The 19,777-nt window shown below is 41.4% G+C and overlaps 1 long non-coding RNA gene across 1 annotated transcript in view; it reads right to left on the bottom strand.

Annotated features, from left to right (window-relative positions):
- The window catches only part of LOC128647756 (uncharacterized), an 81,439-nt gene extending 62,262 nt beyond the window's left edge, over positions 1-19,177 (bottom strand). The window contains exon 1 of the long non-coding RNA XR_008400406.1: positions 19,153-19,177. This is a non-coding gene — a long non-coding RNA (uncharacterized LOC128647756). The remainder of the gene's footprint in view (positions 1-19,152) is intronic.
- Positions 19,178-19,777: the final 600 nt, after the last annotated feature.

The following is a 19,777-nucleotide window of genomic DNA, read 5'->3' as shown; positions in this document are numbered from 1 at the left end:
GTTCAGATGGGGAGACAGAGAGAAGGAGGAGACGAGTTGGAAGCAGGGGGAGGTCATTGCAAGGAGCTAGTGGCACAGTCAGACAGCATGCATCAGCACCCGGGGTCAGCCAGACAGCACGCCAATCAACGCATGCTGTTGCCACCACCAGAATGCCGTCAATGCAAAGCTCAGCCGTGTGGCATTTTTTTTGTGTGTCTGCCTCTGACAACAGCGATGCCATTTGCAACCTGTGCCAAAAGAAACTGAGTCCTGGGAAGTCCAACACCCACCTAGGTACAACTGCTTTGCGAAGGCACATGATCGCACATCACAAATGCCTATGGGATCAACCCATGTGTACAAGCAGCACACAAACTCAAAGCCGCCATCCTCCTCCTGGTCCAGCATCTTCAGCCACGTCAACCACTGCTATCCTCCTTGCCCCCTCTCAACCATCCGCCACTCCGTCTCTCGCATTGAGCAGTTCCTGCTCATCTGCCCACAGTCAGGTGTCTGTCAAGGACATGTTTGAGCGTAAGAAGCCAATGTCACAAAGTCACCCCCTTGCCCGGCATCTGACAGCTGGCTTGTCTGAACTCTTAGCCCACCAGCTTTTACCATACAAGCTGGTGTAGTCTGAGGCGTTCCAAAAATTTGTAGCTATTGGGACACCGCAGTGAAAGGTACCCGGCCATAATTTCTTTGCACAAAAGGCAATCCCCAACCTGTACTCAATTGTGCAAAAGGAAGTAATGGCATGTCTGGCACACAGTGTTGGGGCAAGAGTCCATCTGACCACTGATACCTGGTCTGCAAAGCATGGTCAGGGCAGGTATATCACCTACACTGCGCATTGGGTAAACCTGCTAATGGCTGCCAAGCATGGAATGTGTGGCTCTGCAGAGGAGTTGGTAACACCAACACAACTTGCAGGCAGGCCTGCTGCCATCTCCTCTACTCCTCATACTCCATCCTCTTCCATAACCTCCTCGGCTGAGTCCTCTTCTGCTGCTGCGTCTTGCTCCACATCAACGGCACCCCCCCAGCTCCCCAGGTAATATTCCACATCCCGGATACAGCAGTGTCACGCCGTCTTGGGGTTGACTTGCCTGAAAGTAGAGAGTCACACCGGACCAGCACTCCTGTCTGCCCTGAACGCACAGGTGGATCAGTGACTGACTCCGCACCAACTGGAGATCGGCAAAGTGGTTTGTGACAACAGAAGAAATTTGTTGGCGGCATTGAATTTGGGCAAGTTGACACATGTGCCGTGCATGGCACATGTGTGTAATCTGATCGTACAATGCTTTGTGCATAAGTACCCAGGCTTACAGGACGTCCTGAAGCAGGCCAGGAAGGTGTGTGGCCATTTCAGGCGTTCCTACATGGCCATGGCGCACTTTTCAGATATCCAGTGGCGAAACAACATGCCAGTGAGGCGCTTGATTTGCGACAGCCCGACACGTTGGAATTCAACACTCCTAATGTTCGACCGCCTGCTCCAACAAGAAAAAGCCGTTAATGACTATATGTATGACCGGGGTGCTAGGACAGCCTCTGCGGAGCAGGGAATTATTTTGCCACGTTACTGGACGCTCATGTGCAATGCCTGTAGGCTAATGCGTCCTTTTGAGGAGGTGACAAACCTAGTCAGTTGCACCAAAGGCACCATCAGTGACATCATACCATTTGTTTTCTTCCTGGAGCGTGCCCTGCGAAGAGTGCTGGATCAGGCCATAGATGAGCGTGAAGAGGAAGAGTTGTGGTCACCACCAGAAACATCCTTTTCAGCATCACTTGCTGGACCTGCGGCAACGCTGGAAGAGGATTGTGAGGAAGAGGAGTCAGAGGAGGAATGTGGCTTTGAGGAGGAGGAGGAAGACCAACCACAACAGGCATCCCAGGGTGCTTGTTGTCACCTATCTGGTACCCGTGGTGTTGTACGTGTCTGGGGGGAAGAACATACCTTCAGCGAGATCACTGAGGATGAGGAGCGGGACATGAGTAGCTCGGCATCCAACCTTGTGCACATGGGGTCTTTCATGCTGTCGTGCCTGTTGAGGGACCCTCGTATAAAAAGGCTGAAGGAGAACGACCTGTACTGGGTGTCCACACTACTAGACCTCCGGTATAAGCAGAAAGTGCCAGAAATGTTACCAAATTACCGCAAGTCAGAAAGGATGCAGCAGTTCCAAAATAAATAAAAAATTATGTTTTACACAGCGTATAAGGGTTATGTCACAGCACAACGGGAATCTAACAGGGGAAGAGGTGAAAGTAATCCTCCTCCTCCCTTGACCACGCCGGCAAGGACAGGACGCTTTACAGACGTGTTGTTGATGGAGGACATACGGAGCTTTTTAAGTCCTACGCATCGCCACAGCCCTTCGGGGTCCACCCTCAGAGAACGACTCGACCGACAGGTAGCAGACTACCTCGTCTTAACTGCAGATATTGACACTCTGAGGAGCAATGAACCCCTTGACTACTGGGTGTGCAGGCTTGAACTGTGGCCTGAGCTATCCCAATTTGTGATAGAACTTCTGGCCTGCTCCACTTCAAGTGTCCTGTCAGAAAGGACCTTCAGTGGAGCAGGAGGTATTGTCACTGAGAAGAGAAGTCGCCTAGGTCAAAAAAGTCTAGATTACCTCACCTTTATTAAGATGAATGAGGGATGGATCCCGAAGGGACTGACAGTGGGCGATACATTCGACTAAAAAAGGCCTGATGAGATGAGCTGCCTTGGGCTAAAAATGGTCCACACGCTGCTGTATTTTATCTCTGAATGCCGGATGACTTGCGTGACTTATCCGCCAACAACTAGGGTTCAAGCCGCAATGTTTTAGGGCACTTTCTGCCTGGGAAACAAACATCAATTTTTCTGGCTGCTGGTACAGCAGCGGCTGCAACAATACCTAATTTTTCAGGCATGTGTACATGCCTAAGTTTTCTGGCCTCTGGTGCTGCACTGTGGCTTCAAAAACCAAACCAAAAAAAAAGGCACATAACAGGGATTAAACTGATAGGAATAGTACTACTTAACACACCACTCCTATCTGGTGGTACATTAGATTGCACGCGCAGTGCCCCAAATTTGAAGTAGGAGGTCCGACCAAGCATCTTTTTCCATCTCCCGGTTCCTAAAATCGATGCCATATACACATCCCCTGATAGGGGACGTAACAGGGATTAAACTGATAAGAATATAACTACTTAACTTACCACTCCTATCTGGTGGCACATTAGATTGCACGCGCAGTGCCCCAAATTTGAAGTAGGAGGACCGACCAAGCATCTTTTTCCATCTCCCGGTTCCTAAAATCCATGCCATATACACGTCCCCTGATAGGGGACGTAACAGGGATTAAACTGATAAGAATAGTACTACTTAACACACCACTCCTATATGGTGGCACATTAGATTGCACGCGCAGTGCCCCAAATTTGAAGTAGGAGGACCGACCAAGCATCTTTTTCCATCTCCCGGTTCCTAAAATTGATGGCATATACACGTCCCCTGATAGGGGACGTAACAGGGATTAAACTGATAAGAATAGAACTACTTAACACACCACTCCTATCTGGTGGCACATTAGATTGCACACGCAGTGCCCCAAATTTGAAGTAGGAGGACCGACCAAGCATCTTTTTCCATCTCCCGGTTCCTAAAATCGATGCCATATACACGTCCCCTGATAGGGGACGTAACAGGGATTAAACTGATAAGAATAGTACTACTTAACACACCACTCCTATCTGGTGGCACATTAGATTGCACGCGCAGTGCCCAAATTTGAAGTAGGAGGACCGACCAAGCATCTTTTTCCATCTCCCGGTTCCTAAAATCCATGCCATATACACGTCCCCTGATAGGGGACGTAACAGGGATTAAACTGATAGGAATAGTACTACTTAACACACCTTATAATAATGCAGAGAGAGGCAATGCAGAGAGAGGAGTCTGAAGAAGAGGAGTCAGAAGAGGAAGGTGGCTTTGAGGAGGTGGAAGACCAAACACAGCAGGCGTTCCAGGGGGCTTGTTGTCACCTTTCAGGGACCCTTGGTGTTGTACGTGGCTGGGTGGAGGAAGAGACCTTCAATGACATCAGTGAGGACAAGGAACGGGACATGGCTAGCTTGGTATCCAACCTTGTGCAAACGGGGAGTTTGCGATTGTGCAAATGGACTGTTTGCGGTTGTTTGCGGTGCGTTACACGGGGAGTTTGGTCTGTCACTATGAAGCGGGCGTAACCCTTGCACTACCTGATCAATACATCATACCTGATGTTTTAAAGCACGTTATTCCAAACAATTTAGGAATGTTAGGTGATTTATGCCCTTTATGGATTAAAACTAGACTCTGCATCAACTATGTAATTTTCCATGGGAGTTTTTCCATGGATCCCCCTCCGGCATGCCACAGTCCAGGTGTTAGTCCCCTTGAAACAACTTTTCCATCACTATTGTGGCCAGAAAGAGTCCCTGTCGGTTTTAAAATTCGCCTGCCTATTGAAGTCTATGGCGGTTCGCCCAGTTCGCCCGTTCACGAACATTTGCGGAAATTCGCGTTCGCCGTTTGCGAACGGAAAATTTTATGTTCGCGACATCACTAGTTCTGACTTTATTTAGCCATAAGAGGCAGTGATAATGGAGCTGTTAGCTACAGATCCACAAGTGTTGCACAGGAAGGACTCAGCTATTAACCTATGAAAACAGGATTTTTATTGCACAGACCAAAGCTTCAGATTGCAACTGTAGAAAAACTGAAGACTCACAGATTGATGGTTGACCACAGAGAAACACCAGAAATCCTAGGTAGGTCGTGCTGGTTACCAGAATACTAGAATGGATGGGAAGGAACACTGTACAAGATACAGTAGTTACTGACTAAACAGCCATGAGTGTTGAAACATGTAGTAAAGCAAAAAATAATAAAAATATTATTTCAGCATGAGTAGAGTGTAATAACTTTAGTGCAGATTCTGAGAGCCAAGTGCTCTAAGTCTCCTGTTAGCGCAGCGGGGCTCTGGCATGAAGAGTTTCAGGTTAGTGCGTTCTCTAGAGCTCGTTAAAGTGAAGGTCAAGTCTGGGGTTGTGGGTAGCAGTATTCAATATGTTACCTAAAAAAAGTATGAGGTTCATTCATCAAATTATCGATAAATTCAATCAAAAGTTTTAATTTTTACTTTTTATAACCGCTCCGCTTCATCTCTACCTTGTGCCTTCCTTGATTGACATATTCACGCTCCAATCGATTGTTTAACCCCGTGGCGTCCAGCCCCTTTTCAGTTTCGTCATCGAAACCTAATGTGCATGCGTGTTAATACATAGCGCGTCATCATCGGCATGTTCGTCCATGTTACGCGCAAATTGTTTCCTTTACTGCATACAAAGTGACGACCGTTAATGAAACGCATGCACTATTGAGCTGACCATACGCATGCGCATTTCAAACATTACAAGGATGCACAAGAGTAGTCCGCTTGTAATAAAAAAAACGAAGTCATCAAAGCAGAATCAGGAAGTCTGGTATGGGCGGAGATAATCGCAGTAACGGAGGAACATTATAAATACATATTTTTGGCAAAGGGTTAGTTTTTTAAACATATAAAGTCAGCGATTTTAATGTTTTAAACATAATCTTCAACATGATGTATTTAAAAGCCCAAAAATTGACCTTCACTTTAAGGTAAGTATAAACCCCTTACAAAATTAAAGGCAACAAATATCAAATTTTTGCTAAAAATGCACATTAGTAATTAGCAATGTTGTTGTTCTAAATAGTTGTGGTGGATCTAAAAGTGAGAACTTGGAGCTTTGTAACCTCTGAATATTATCTGCTCTCTGTCTAACGTTACAATATATTGATGTCATTTTTCAATAGATATCTTTACAAATACTGACTGTAAAGTCAAGAGAAATAGCGATAACCAACAACAAAAGGTTAATTGGAACTGAACAAAACATTTACTTGTAATGTGATTTGGAGTTTAAATGTGGTAGTTTTATGCCCTAGATGCAAAAACATTGCAGAACACATATTTTTTCTTTGTTCTTCAAATATGATTGATATTTGCTTGAATACATATTTATTATATTCTTATTAACTCTGTAAAGAAGATATTTGTTTACTCAAACTATGGAGGAATAGGGTCATTGAGGCCCATTTATCAAGCTCCGAACGGTGCTTGAGGGCTCCGTGTTTCTGGCGAGTCTTCAGACTCGCCTGAAACACAAGTTATGTAGCAGCGGTCTAAAGACATGTGCTCCATAACCCTGTCCGCCTGTTCTGATGAGGCAGACAGGAATCACCAAAATTCAACCCGATCGAGTACGATTGGGCTGATTGACACCTCCCTGCTGGTGGCCCATTGGCCGTGAGTCTGCAGGGGCGGAGTTGCGGTGGTGAAATGCTGAATATGGAGAGCGTATTGCTTTGTCAGACAGACATTTGGTAAATCAGCCTCATTATATACACATCAATTCACATAATGGTTATTCTTAAAATCACAATTTATTACTTATAGGGACATTCCGGTCAAAATTTAAATGCACATAGATGAATTACATCTTTGCTTAGAAACTTTTTTGCAATATACATGTATTGTCAAAAATGCTTCTATTAAAAGTTATCATTGTTTTAGTGTTAACATTTCTTCTCTGCACGTGCATGTGAAACATAATTAAATAATTTCAGTACACCAGCATGTTAAATACTGCAGCTGCTAAGAGCTCTAGAGGGGCTTGTATTGTATCAGAAATTAACAAACGTAGTCGTTACCATATGGTAAAAGCACCTTAGGCTCTCTGAGCAAATGCTGTGTTTAAAATGCTTGCGCACGGTCAGGGCCGTCTTTATTACTGACTGGACCCTGGGCAAACATTTTCTTGCCCCCCCCCCCCCCCATGCAATTTCGCTCTCCACCCCAATATACCAAAAAAACAACTAAATCACTGCTGGGCTAATCATTAAAAAAAATTGCAATATGTGAAACTGGACCTAAGCAGTACTAATAAGTAAATAAATATATAAATTCCTCCCCTCTGGATTAATTTAATATGCTTTTGAATGTGATTCTGGTGTGAGGTTAGCTGGTTAAAGAGATTTAGGGCAGCCAACAGGAGCAAAGCAAGGTAAAGACTGAGGCGGAAGCATAGAGGTGCAGACAGAAGTTTACTGACTGGAACAGTAGAACTACTATGGGAAGCTGTAAAATCTGAAACAGAGAGAAATAAAAACTATAAAAATAAACCTTACCTTAATGTGTGAAGTATCAGCATGACACTATACATCAGCCACAGCAGCACATGTCACTACTTTGCTAGGAACAAGTTCCCTCTCATCCTGCACTAGACAATGCTGCATGGGGGACGGGCATGTGTACACTCACTTATTCTTCTGACACCTTTCTACAAAACACTGTTTTCCTAACAAACTTCAGTTAGTTGATCTTAGAGCCACAGCAGAAAGAGCAGGGCTAAGGGGACCAGCAGACTGGATGCTGTCTGCCCAAGGCTGCATGGATACAGACTAGTCACACAGCCTCAAGACTGAAGAGAGCAGTGTGTGCAGCTGCACAGATGCTCAAATCCTCACGTGCCTGCCACTCCAGCTTTCTGCTGCATGCGCCTATAGTGAGCCCTACCCAGAAACAATCTCCACCACCAGAGCAGTTACCTGGTGACAGTAGTAACCCCAGCAGGACCTTTTCTGATGCAGTGGGATTGACTGGATGCCTAGTTAGGGCTTAGCATCCAGTGCTGCACAGTGCACATCTAAAACAGCACATGGCACTAGCTTGGAATGTCACATGACATCGGCATGGTCTGGCACAGTTTCTCACAAATAAATATAAGCAAAGAACTTTTGACTGTGACAATATTAGGACTGACTGTGTGTGTCCTCCATGTCACATGACATCAGCAGTCTGGCATGAACTAAAAAAAAAAAAAATTTTTTTTTTTTTAGGACTCTTGGGCCCCTCAACAAAGACTGGGGCCAGGGCAGCTGCCCCTTTTGCCCTGTGTTAAAGACGGTTCTGCGCACGGTGCTTACTTAAATACACTTTTGAAACAGCTATAACTTTTAGTAGCAGCTTTTTTGCTAATGCATGCATATTACAAAAATACATCTAATCAAAACTGAAATGCATCTACGTGGATTCCAATTTTGGCTGGAAAGTCTCTTTAAGGCTTCATGATCTAAAGCTCTTGGATATGGGAAGATTATCTCATTAGTACTTCAAGGTCCTTCCACAAAAAATTAGAAAGGCAAATTTTAGCGTGAGAGCTATTTAACTAGTTATTCAGGGTACAGAATGTGAAGGTAAAACATATGTTAAAATCCCCCCAAATATTTTGCATGATTTACATATATATTTATGTGTGAAAAAACAAACAAGATAGGTCTATAGCTCAAACCCTTGGCTGTCCCAGAAAATCTGTGATCTCCCAATACACAGACAAGAAATTGCAAAGAGAATTGTTAAAGTGGGAAGCACTCAAAAGCTAGGGTGAATTATAATACTGCTATTCTTAAGCATCAGAATATTAAAAATAAAAATATATTGCAACTAGTGATGTCGCGAATAGTTCGCCGGTGAATAGTTCCCGGCGAACATAGCATGTTTGCGTTCGCCGCATATGCGATGTTCGGTCCGCACCCTATACGTCATCATTGAGTAAACTTTGACCCTGTACCTCACAGTCAGCAGACACATTCCAGCCAATCAGCAGCAGACCCTCCCTCCCAGACCCTCCCATCTCCTGGACAGCATCCATTTTAGATTTATTCGGAAGCTGCATTCTTAGTGAGAGGAGGGACAGTGTAGCTGCTGCTGATTTAATAGGGAAACCGATAGCTAGGCTAGTGTATTCAGTGTCCACTACAGTCCTGAAGGACTCATCTGATCTCTGCTGTAAGGACAGCACCCCAAAAAGCCCTTTTTAGGGCTAGAACATCAGACAGTCTGCTTTTTTTTTTCCTGTGTAATCTAATTGCAGTTGCCTGCCTGCCAGCGTGTGTGTCAGGCTCACAGCGTATACTGTGCCCACTTGCCCAGTGCCACCACTCATATCTGGTGTAACAGTAGTGTACACTTAAAAAAACACCACTTTTTTGACTGTGAAATAATAACAGACAGCTGCCAGTACCCAAGATGGCCGCCAATAAGGCAGATGGGGAGGGTTAGAGAGCTGTTTTGGGGGGGATCAGGGAGGTTGGGGGCTAAGGGGGGATGCTACACCACAGCATATGTAAATATGCTATAACATTTTTTTAAATCCTTTTATTTTAGTACTGGCAGACTTTCTGCCAGTACTTAAGATGGCGGGGACAATTGTGGGGTGGGGGAGGGAAGGGAGCTGTTTGGGAGGGATCAGGGGGTCTGATGCGTCAGGTGGGAGGCTGATCTCTACACTAAAGCTAAAATTAGCCCTGCAAGCTCCATACAAACTACCTAATTAACCCCTTCACTGCTAGCCATAATACACGTGTGACGCGCAGCAGCATTTAGCGGTCTTCTAATTACCAGAAAGCAACGCCAAAGTCATATATGTCTACTATTTTTTAACAAAGGGGATCCCAGAGAAGCATTTACAACCATTTGTGCCATAATTGCACAAGTTGTTTATAAATAATTTCAGTGAGAAACCTAAAATTGCGAAAAAATTTGTTTTTTTTAAATTTGATCGCATTTGGCGGTGAAATGGTGGCATTAAATATACCAAAATGGGCCTAGATCAATACTTTGGGTTGTCTACTACACTACACTTAAGCTAAAATTAACTCTACAAGCTGCCTACATGCTCCCTAATTAATCCCTTCACTGCTGGGCATAAAACACGTGTGGTGCGCAGTGGCATTTAGCAGCCTTCTAATTACCAAAAAGCAACGCCAAAGCCATATAAGTCTGCTATTTCTGAACAAAGGGGATGCCAGAGAAGCATTTACAACCATTTATGCCATAATTGCATAAGTTGTTTGTAAATAATTTCTGTGAGAAAACTAAAGTTTGTGAAAAAGTGAACAATTTTTTTTTATTTGATCACATTTGGCGGTGAAATGGTGGCATGAAATATACCAAAATGGGCCTAGATCAATACTTTGGGTTGTCTACTACACTACACTTAAACTAAAATTAACTCTACAAGCTGCCTACATGCTCCCTAATTAACCCCTACACTGCTGGGCATAAAACACGTGTGGTGCGCAGTGGAATTTAGCAGCCTTCTAATTACCAAAAAGCAACACCAAAGCCATATAAGTCTGCTATTTCTGAACAATGGGGATCCCAGAGAAGCATTTACAACCATTTATGTCATAATTACATAAGTTGTTTGTAAATAATTTCTGTGAGAAACCTAAAGTTTGTGAAAAAGTGAACAATTTTTTTTTATTTGATCGCATTTGGCGGTGAAATGGTGGCATGAAATATACCAAAATGGGCCTAGATCAATACTTTGGGTTGTCTACTACACTACACTTAAGCTAAAATTTACTCTGCAAGCTCCCTACATGCTCCCTAATTAACCCCTTCACTGCTGGGCATAAAACAAGTGTGGTGCGCAGTGGCATTTCGCAGCCTTCTAATTACCAAAAAGCAACGCCAAAGCCATATAAGTCTGCTATTTCTGAACAAAGGGGATCCCAGAGAAGCATTTACAACCATTTATGCCATAATTGCATAAGTTGTTTGTAAATAATTTCTGTGAGAAACCTAAAGTTTGTGAAAAAGTGAACAATTTTTTTTTATTTGATTGCATTTGGCGGTGAAATGGTGGCATGAAATATACCAAAATGGGCCTAGATCAATACTTTGGGTTGTCTACTACACTACACTTAAGCTAAAATTAACTCTACAAGCTGCCTACATGCTCCCTAATTAACCCCTTCACTGCTGGGCATAAAACACGTGTGGTGCGCAGTGGCATTTAGCAGCCTTCTATTTACCAAAAAGAACGCCAAAGCCATATAAGTGTGCTATAATGGCATGTCTGGCACACAGTGTTGGGGCAAGGGTCTATCTGACCACTGATACCTGGTCTGCAAAGCATGTCACCTACACTGCGCACTGTGAATCGGGCGTAACCCTTACACTACCTGATCGATACAACATCATACCTGATGTTTTAAAGCACGTTATTCCAAACAATTTAGGAATGTTAGGTGATGTATGCCCTTTATGGATTAAAACCAGACTTGGCATCAACTATGTAATTTTCCATGGGAGTTTTGCCATGGATCCCCCTCCAGCATGCTTTTCCATTACTATTGTGGCCAGAAAGAGTCCCTGTGGGTTTTAAAATTCGCCTGCCTATTGAAGTCTATGGCGGTTCGCCCGGTTTTGCGGAAGTTCGCGTTCGCCGTTCGCGAACCCAAATTTGCAACAGAACACAATATAATATGTTTAAATAATTTAATATTAATTAATAATCGGCAAGATTACGAGTCTTGCGTTATGAGTGAAAAAGCAGTGGGTTATAATGCTGCTTTTTCACTACCGCTGCTATTTCGAGTCTTGTCAAAAAAGCTGTAGCGCACACTTTTTGGCCGTAACGCAAATTAACTTACGCAATTTGCGTAAAGTCTTTTTTCAATGGGACTTCCATAGCGCCGATATTACAAGCTTTTTCTGGGAGGACAAAAAGTGAGCGGTACAGCCTATCCTGCAAGATTCGTAACGCAATCTAAAGTCAGTAGTTATGAGTTTTACGCTACAAAGCTGTAGCATAAAACTCATAACTAAAGTGCTAAAAAGTACACTAACAACTATAAACTACCTATTAACCCCTAAACCAAGGCCCTCCCGCATCGCAAAGACTAAAATAAAATTATTAACCACTAATAGGCCGCTCCGGACATCACCTCCACTATAATAAACATATTAACCCCTAAACCGCCACACTCCTGGAACGCAAACACTAGTTAAATATTATTAACCCCTAATCTGCTGTCCCTAACATCGCCGCCACCTACCTACATTTATTGACCCCTAATCTGCCACCCCCACCGTTGCAGCCACTGTACTAAATTTATTAACCCTAACCCTAACACCCCCTAACTTAAATATAATTAAAATAAATCTAAATTAAACCTACTATTAATAACTAAATAATTCCTATTTAAAACTAAATACTTACCTGTAAAATAAACCCTAAGCTGGTTACAATATAACTAATAGTTACATTGTAGCTAGCTTAGGGTTTATTTTTAGTTTGTATTTATTTTAACTAGATTGAATAGTTACTAAATAGCTATTAATTATTTACTAACTACCTAGCTAAAATAAATACAAATTTACCTGTAAAATAAAACCTAACCTGTCTTACACTAACACCTAACCTTACACTACAATTAAATCAATTACATAAATTAAATACAATTACCTAAATTACAACCCCCCCCCCCCACTAAATTACACAAAATAAAAAAATAAATTATAAGATATTTAAGCTAATTACACCTAATCTAATAGCCTTATCAAAATAAAAAAGCCCCCCCCCCAAAAAAAAAACCCCTAGCCTCCTAGCCTAAACTTAACTACCAATAGCCCTTAAAAGGGCCTTTTGCGGGCATTGCCCCAAACAAATCAGTTCTTTTACCTGTAAAAAAAAAAAATACAAAGAACCCCCCAACAGTAAAACCCACCACCCACACAACCAACCCCCCCAAATAAAAACCTAACTAAAAAAACCTAAGCTCCCCATTGCCCTGAAAAGGACATTTGGATGGGAATTGCCCTTAAAAGGGCATTTAGCTCTTTTTCTGCCCAAACCCTAACCTAAAAATAAAACCCACCCAATAAACCCTTAACAAAACCTAAAACTAAACCCCGAAGATCCACTTACAGTTTTTGAAGATGCCGTCTGGATGAAGACTTCTGCCCGTCTGGAGGACCACTTCTGCCGGCTTGGATGAAGACTTCTCCTGGCTTTGTTGAGGATGGATGTCGGGTCTTCAAAAACTGTAAGTGGATCTTCGGGGGTTAGTGTTAGGTTTTATTTAGGGTTTATTGGGTGGGTTTTATTTTTTGGTTAGGGTTTGGGCAGAAAAAGAGCTAAATGCCCTTTTAAGGGCAATGCCCATACAAATGCCCTTTTCAGGGTAATGGGGAGATTAGGTTTTTTTAGTTAGGTTTTTATTTGGGGGGTTGGTTGTGTGGGTGGTGGGTTTTAATGTTGAGGGGTTGTTTGTATCTTTTTAACAGGTAAAAGAGCTGATTTCTTTGGGGCAATGCCCTGCAAAAGGCCTTTTTAAGGGCTATTGGTAGTTTAGTTTAGGATAGGGTTTATTTTTTATTTTGGGGGGGCTTTTTTATTTCAATAGGGCTATTAGATTAGGTTAATTAGTTTAAATATCTTATAATTTATTTTTTTATTTTGTGTGATTTAGTGGGTTTTTTTTTGTAATTTAGGTAATTGTATTTAATTTATGTACTTGATTTAATTGTAGTGTAAGGTTAGGTGTTAGTGTAAGACAGGTTAGGTTTTATTTTGCAGGTAAATGTGTATTTATTTTAGCTAGGTAGTTAGTAAATAGTTAGTAACTATTTAGTAACTATTCTACCTAGTTAAAATAAATACAAACTTGCCTGTAAAATAAAAATAAACCCTTAGCTAGATACAATGTAACTATTAGTTATATTGTAGCTAGCTTAGGGTTTATTTTATAGGTAAGTATTTAGTTTTAAATATGAATTATTTAGTTATTAATAGTAGGTTTTATTTAGATTTATTTTAATTATATTTAAGTTAGGGGGTGTTAGGGTTAGACTAAGGTTTAGGGGTTAATAAATTTAGTGTAGTGGCGGCGAAGTTGGGGGCGGCAGATTAGGGGTTAATAAATGTAGGTAGGTGGCGGCGATGTTAGGGACGGCAGAATAGGGGTTAATAATATTTAACTAGTGTTTGCGATGCGGGAGTACGGTGGTTTAGGGGTTAATATGTTTATTATAGTGGCAACGATGTTGGGGGCGGCAGATTAAGGGTTAATAAGTATAGGTAAGTTGTAGCGACATTGGGGGCAGGAGATTAGGGGTTAATAAATATAATGTAGGTGGCGGCGATGTTGGAGGCAGCAGATTAGGGGTTAATAAGTATAATGTAGGTGTCAGCGATGTTGGGGGCGGCAGATTAGGGGTTACCATGAGCTCTCTGTAGCAATTAGTGCTTATAAAATTAACCAGAAAACAAATCTCTGGTTAATTGTATAAATGTCCCCCAAATGCCCCAAAAATAAAGTTTCATGTTCTTTATTAAAAAATGAACACCTAGATTACGAGTTTTGCGGTAAACAGGGTGCAAAACGAACACAACAAAAGTTGCGTTATTTCACCCTCCATATTGCTGCTATTATGAGTTTCAGGAAAGCCTCCTTGTGCCGTCGATATGGTGGCGTTAAGCTCCATAACGCACAAAATCCAAGGGCTGCTTTGACGTTCTTGTGCATGCTTTCCCCCTTAGACATCAATGGGCAGAGAGTGTTAGAAAAAAACCTTGCACCTGAAGTGCGGAATGGCGATCTCCGTAACGCAACCCCATTGATGTCTAAGGGGGAAAAAAAAGTTACTATAATAAAGTTATTAACCCCTTTTCCGCCACTCCTTGACATCGCTGCCACTATAATAAAGTTATTAACCCCTAATCTGCCGCCCCGACATTGCCGCCACTAATAAAAGCTATTAACCCCTATTACGCTGCTCCCTGACATTGCCGCCACTAAATAAAGTTATTAACCCCTAAACCTCCGGCCTCCCACATCTCTGCCACTAAATAAATCTATTAACCCCTAAACCCCTCCATTCCTATTGGCTGATGCCAGGCATCCCTTGCATTAAATATGAATTGGAAGAATCAAATCAGCCAATAGGAATGCAAGGGAACGCCATTTTGAAAAGGCTACCTTGCATTCAACGTCAGTGTACGGCGGCGACTATATAAAGAGGATGCTCTGCACAGGAGGGGATCAGCTTCCAGGATGGCTCTGCTCCGTGCGGCCGAGATAAAGATAGAAGACGCCCCCGGGATGGATGAAGACCTCGCCGCCTGGATGAAGACTTATCGCCGCCTGGATGTCAAGACTTCAGAAACCGTGAGTTGATCTTCTGGGGTTAGTGTTAGTTTTTTTTTTTTTGGGGGGGGGTGGTTTTTTTTTTAGATTAGGGTTTGGGCAATGCAAAAGAGCTAAATGCCCTTTTAAGGGCAATGCCCATACAAATTCCCCTTTAGGGGCAATGGGTAGCTTAGGTTTTTTTAGAGTTAGGTTTTTTATTTTGGGGGGTTGGTTGGGTGGTGAGTTATTCTGTATTTTGTATTTTTTTTACAGGTAAAAGAGCTGATTTCTTTTGTTTTTATTTTGGGGGGCTTTTTTATTTTTATAGGGCTATTAGATTAGGTGTAATTGTTTTTATTTTTGATAATTTCGTTTATTTTTTTGTAATCTTAGTGTTTTTTTTATTTTTCGTGATTTTAGTGTTTATAATTTTTGGTAAACTTAGATTTTTTAAATTTTTCGTAGGATTTGTTTTTTATATTTGTAATTTATATTTTTTATTTTTTTTCGTAGTATTAGTTTTTTTAAAATTTGTAATTTCGATATTTTAATTGGTAGTTTTTTTATTTTATTATAATAGAGAGGTTAGGTTAATTTATAGTTTAATGTTAGGTTTATTTTTATTTCACAGGTAAGTTTTTATTTAACTATAGTTATATTGTAATTTTATTTTAAAGTTAGGGGGTGTTAGGTTTAGGGGTTAATATTTTAATATAGTGTTTTGCTATGTTGGGGGCCGGCGGTTTAGGGGTTAATAGGTTTATTTAGTGGTGGAGATGTGAGAGGCTGGAGGTTTAGGGGTTAATAACTTTATTTACTGGCGGCGATATCGGGGAGAGGCGGAATAGGGGTTAATAACTTTATTATAGTGGCATCGATATCGGGGTGCGGCGGAATAGGGGTTAATACAGTTGTGCTCATAAGTTTACATACCCTGGCAGAATTTATGATTTCTTGGCCATTTTTCAGAGAATATGAATGATAACACAAAAACTTTTCTTTCACTCATGGTTAGTGTTTGGCTGAAGCCATTTATTATCAATCAACTGTGTTTACTCTTTTTAAATCATAATGAAACAGAAACTACCCAAATGACCCTGATCAAAAGTTTACATACCCTGGTGATTTTGGCCTGATAACATGCACACAAGTTGACACAAAGGGGTTTGAATGGCTATTAAAGGTAACCATCATCATCTGTGATCTGTTTGCTTGTAATTAGTGTGTGTGTATAAAAGGTCAATGAGTTTCTGGACTCTTGACAGACCCTTGCATCTTTCATCCAGTGCTGCACTGACGTTTCTGGATTCTGAGTTATGGGGAAAGAAAAAAAAATTGTCAAAGGATCTGTGGGAAAAAGGTAGTTGAAGTATATAAATCAGGAAAGGGATATCAAAAGGTATCCAAGGAATTGGGAATGCAAATCAGCAGTGTTCAAACTCTAATCAAGAAGTAGAAAATGAGGCATTTCTGTTTGATTTACTTCGTGTTTCACAGTAGTAGTGGTGTACCTTTCATCATAAGCTTTGTGGACTCCTCTCCAAATGTAGCGTTTATGGTTGTGGCCAAAAAGCTCAATTTTGGTCTCATCACTCCAAATGACTTTGTGCCAGAAGGTTTGAGGCTTGTCTCTGTGCTGTTTGGCGTATTGTAAGCAGGATACTTTGTGGCATTTGCGTAGTAATGGCTTTCTTCTGGCGACTCAACCATGCAGCCCATCTTTCTTCAAGTGCCTCCTTATTGTGCATCTTGAAACAGCCACACCACATGTCATGTATTTCACCTGAAGTTATTTGTGGGTTTGTCTTTGCATCCCAAACAATTTTCCTGGCAGTTGTGGCTGAAATTTTAGTTGGTCTACCTGACCGTGGTTTGGTTTCAACAAAATCCCTCATTTTCCACTTCTTTATTAGAGTTTGAACACTGCTAATTTGCATTCTCAATTCCTTGGATATCTTTTTTATCCCTTTCCTGTTTTATACAGTGCAACTACCTTTTCCCGCAGATCCTTTGACAATTATTTTGCTTTCCCCATGACTCAGAATCCAGAATCGTCAGGGCAGCGCTGGATGAAAGATGCAAGGGTCTGTCAGGAGTCCTAAAACTCATTGACCTTTTATACACACACACTAATTACAATAAAACAGATCACAGGTGAGGATGGTTACCTTTAATACCACTTTGGGCTCCATGTACTAAGCCGTCAATTCATCCATCATTTTAGACACGGCTAAACTTACTCGCCGCGGGCGAAATGGTGTCCGCTGTTGCTATGTACTAATAATCCCACAATAAATAGACACATCTAGCCCGCCGCAAGCAGTGGCGGAATATTGATAAATTTGACGCCTCGCTCGCCGCGACTAAGCTGATGTACTTAACTTTCAGTTGAATTGTCTGGCCAATTGTTAACACGTGACATGTAAGGTGTCATGAACGTCATAGTAGTCGCGGGAATAGAATTTTGCTCCTATAAATGTACAACTTTTCTAAACAACTTTATTATTGTTTTGGAGAGTAATTACAGAGCACCTCTTTTTTGTGATCTTTATTTACAAATTCGATATGGCTTCATCTGGATCTGAAACCGCTTCAAAATCCAAGAATCCTCACTTTTCTCATCAGCAAAACGTCATTTTGATTGACATGATTATTGATTAGCTACATTTCCAGTATTCTGTCTTCTAGCCCGGATTTGCATCACACGGAGAATAAACAAAAACAGAATTCTCTCCATAGCTGCTGAAATGAACAATGTAAGTACAATGCTGATATTACTGCCTTTTATATATGTCTAGACTGGCGTCTAGAGTGACTTTCCTATTGTTTTGTACCTTGCCCGCCACCTAAAAGGTGGCGAGGCAAAAATAACGAGGTGGGGGCGGAGATTGACGCGAGCGGACAAATAGATTTTTTAGTACATTCATTTTTGGCGAGTTGGTGGTCAAATGTGTCTAATTACAGTAAAAAATGGAGAGGTAGCGAGGTTTGGCGGATAAGTACGCTCGCAATTTTAAAGATGCGAGTTTTAACATAATTGACGGCTTTGTACATATCAGTTTGCGAGTTTTGATGCGAGATTTGTTGCGGGTAGCTCGCTGACTGCTTAGTACATGGAGCCCTTTGTGTCAACTTGTGTGCATGTTATCAGGCCAAAATCACAAGGGTATGTAAACTTTTGATCAGGGTCATTTGGGTAGTTTCTGTAGTCATTATGATTTAAAAAGAGTAAACACAGTTGATTAATAATAAATGGCTTCAGCCAAACACTAACCATGAGTGAAAGAAACGTTTTTGTGTTATCATTCATATTCTCTGAAAAATGGCCAAGAAATCATAAATTCTGCCAGGGTATGTAAACTTATGAGCACAACTGTATATTTAAATAGTGTTGGCGATGCGGGTGGGCAGCAAATTAGGGGTTAATATGTTTATTTAATAGCCGCAATGTGGGTGGGTGGCAGATTAGGGGTTAATAAGTTTAATATAGTGTTTGCAATGCGGGAGTGCCTCGGTTTAGGGGTTAATAGGTAGTTTATAGGTGTTAGTGTACTTTGTAACAGTTTAGTTATGAGTTTTGTAAAACATTTTTGTTACAAAAAAACCATAACTACTGCTCTCAGATGGCGGTATGGATTGTGTTGGTATAGGCAAGCATTTTAGCCCCACCGCACAACCTGTTATACCGGCGCTATGGAAATCCCACACAAAAACATATTTTTTTTTAGTGTGGGGTTGACGTTGTGTCACAGGCTTCAATGCTTGTGGTATAGCTATACCGACACGACTCCCAATAGTGCGTTCCGGCTTTTACGCTGAAATTGCCATTTTTTCAGCGTTAAAAGCCGCAATGTAAAACTCGTAATCTAGGTAATAGATAGTCATCTTTATTTTTTAATAAAATAACTGCAATAAGCAGTTATGAGGGATTAAAGTTGACGAGTTTGGTGTTTTAGAAAAAAAAAACGGCACTAAAAAGTACATTGCGGTCCATGGGAACTGTGTTTTTCCTGTAAATATATATGTATATGTTTATATACATATATATTTATGCGTTAACGTGTATATAAGCATATATATATATATTTACATTTGCTGCCCATCACTGCGCAACTTACCATTTTCGCTGTGCTAGGTTCTCAGGCTGTGTCTTAGGGCATGAGAAAGAGGCTCCCATAGAATGATTCTGTACAATGCGAACCCGAGGTCGCGTTCACATTGCACCTTACCTGTAATACCAGCGCACATTTGCATGCACTGGTATTACACAGTGGAATGCAAATATTGCTCCGTTTCCCTCAAGCACCCAATCGTTCCTTTCTTGCAGTTGTAGTCCTCACCTCCCCTTTTTTGTTTCTCTGTTTTAATGCTGTAGGTTTTTTCCTTGGTCCAATTTTCTCTGTATTTACTCTGTCTTGCTCTCTCTCTCTCTCTCTCTCTCTCTCTCTCTCTCTCTCTCTCTCTCTATATATATATATATATATATAGCCCTCAGTTTACGCCAGGGTTAGGTTCCAGGAGGAATGGTTGTAAATCTAAAACATTGTAAATTGATAATGTAAGTCAATGGGAAGTGAGGCAGTTAGGTTCCAGGCCCCTCTCAAACTTGGCATAAGTAACACCTAATACATTATTTTTAAAGCTTTGAAATGAAGACTTTAAATGCTAAACAGCATTATAAACCTAATAAAATAATCACATAACACAGCATACATAATTAAACTTAATTAAATGAACAAATAC

This window comes from Bombina bombina, chromosome 2, assembly GCF_027579735.1.
Source record: "Bombina bombina isolate aBomBom1 chromosome 2, aBomBom1.pri, whole genome shotgun sequence".
Classification (NCBI taxonomy): domain Eukaryota; kingdom Metazoa; phylum Chordata; class Amphibia; order Anura; family Bombinatoridae; genus Bombina; species Bombina bombina.
The sequence above is the reverse complement of the archived record's forward strand: the minus strand, read 5'-3'. Positions and strand labels throughout refer to the sequence as shown.